This window comes from Dromiciops gliroides, chromosome 3 (genome assembly GCF_019393635.1).
Source record: "Dromiciops gliroides isolate mDroGli1 chromosome 3, mDroGli1.pri, whole genome shotgun sequence".
Classification (NCBI taxonomy): Eukaryota; Metazoa; Chordata; class Mammalia; order Microbiotheria; family Microbiotheriidae; genus Dromiciops; species Dromiciops gliroides.
This window is the reverse complement of record NC_057863.1, coordinates 5,467,764-5,469,916: the sequence shown is the minus strand read 5'-3', so window position 1 is coordinate 5,469,916 and position 2,153 is coordinate 5,467,764. Positions and strand designations below refer to the sequence as shown.

General features: G+C 41.9%; 1 pseudogene; it reads right to left on the bottom strand.

The window, feature by feature from the left end:
* Nucleotides 1-791: 791 nt before the first annotated feature.
* LOC122745881 lies at nt 792-1,948 on the bottom strand (annotated as a pseudogene).
* Nucleotides 1,949-2,153: the final 205 nt, after the last annotated feature.

The following is a 2,153-nucleotide window of genomic DNA, read 5'->3' as shown; positions in this document are numbered from 1 at the left end:
GTTATTAATTAAAGTTGAAAGCAGGTAAAGATAAACCAAAATAGAAAATCCAAAAAAATAAAGAATTAACGTGATCTTATCCCCTGTTTATCTGATTAACTAGACTAAGATTAGAGAAAAGCAGGTACTTAGGAGGTACTTAGCAGATACTTAGCAAGTAGAAGAAACCCAATTGAAAATTTAAAATGAGAAGCCCATAAAATCAATGAAAAATAGGAGAAATATACAAACATAAAATTTCTTACCCACCATGAAGATAAGAAATTTAAGGGGTTCAGCAGTCCTGCTGAGATCACCAACTATGATGTTTAAAATCTAAATGCGTGGTTTAAAAAATCTAATGTGTGGTTCCCTTAAATTAGAAGTTTTAGCACCAGTTTGGGGGCATTAGGCATTTATTTTTTTAGAAGGAAACACTTTTAATAGCCCCTAAATTTAAAACAACAACAACAACAACTTTGAGACATTAAAAATTCACAATAATTTCAACAAAAAAATTCTGTAAGATTTTGGTCTTAGTGGGGTTTCCAGAGTTGGTTGTTCTGTACAGGGCTTAGGGGTGTGTAAATGTATAAAAGAACAAAGTGAAGGAAGGCTGATACTTCCCTTTGTAGCCTAGGCTACAAATGTGAGACTATTGTAGCTGAGTAAAGAGAGAATCAAATCACCTACAAGACAATGCTTCTTTATCCACAGCTTCCAAAGGGCTTTCAGCATTCTTTTTCCTTCCCGTGATCCCCTCACTTTCACACATGCAACCACTCAGGCAATCCAGAAAGAACCAGAAGGGATCACTCTTGGGTCTCCATGCTCTCTTCCTACTCTCCTTTAGGTGGCTCCTCTGCATTTTCCTCTTCTACTTCACCTTCCTTATTTTCTGGAGGCTTGTCATAAGCCTTTTCAGAAGGTGTCACTATCACCCCATCCTACGTAGAAATTTCTGAGGCAAGACAACTGGTATCACCCTCCTGACCAAGGATCTTCCTATATCTTTCATGTGACAGGATCCTAACCAATGTCTGATCCATATAGCATACCATGTCCTGTTGTACCAGGATCATGACTGTGTGGACCAGGAAGTTACCACTTTCACAGGGGTCAGTAATCCCTACAGAACCTGGAAGAAACAACCCAGCAGCCAGAATCTGAAGGCATCAACTGTAAGCCACATTGAGGGCTAAGGGTTGTCTGCTAGGGTTGTTCATCACAGCATAGTGCCCCAAAAAGGGAAGGATCCAAGGTGTGAGAGGTTCAAAGCCAGGGAAGCAATCCTCTAATCCTTCAGTAGATGGATGAGAACTTTCACAGTAGACTGAGAAGCGTTCTCTTCAAACCAGCAAGCATTCTGAATCCTGCTAAGGCACTCTGCAGAAGCTTGATGTCCAAATGTAATTCTGGCTCCAGCTTTCAAAGATCAGGTGGCACTATTTAATGAGGATCTTCACTGTGGCATCAGCAGAACTGATCTCAAAGCCAAGAAGTCAAAACATCTGCAGGATCCTGTGCTCTAAGACTTTCTAACACTTTGTTCCCCAAGGCTGCAACAGCTTCCAGTGTTGGCAGGATCTTTAGGATCACTACCAGATCAGCCACATTATGTCCTGTGGTCATTGTCCTTTTCTTGTAAGATCCCACTTGCTGGAAATCTTCAATTTGCACTTCAAAGGTTCCCGGAGCCACAATCAAGTTTTCAAAAACATTGTTGATTTTTGTTACCAGAGAAAGGATGGATTCCTGTTCATCAGAGTTGCGAGCAAGGTACTGATTCGTCTTCAGCAAGGCCTCACTGAAGGTCCTTTCATCAGGTGCTGGTTTGCCTCTAGGGAATGCCATTTCACATACATAGAACTCAAATGGGATGTGTGGCACAAATGGCCTTGAACCCTCCTACAGGTCTTTCCCTGGAACCAAAGCGCCCTCCACCACCTCAGCCTCTATCAGCCCTCATGGTCCCTACGGTCTCAAACAATAGAGGCCCTAACAACCTCTCAAACAATAGAGGTCCTGCCAACCACCCCTTCCTCTCAGGAGCCAACTGCATTAAGAATTTATTAAAGCATACTAGGTATTAGAAAGAAAAAGAACACGCAGAGTTCAGAAAAGGCCTATCTGGCCTAGAGTTCCAGCCTGGTCTGGTTCTTCCTCAATTCCTC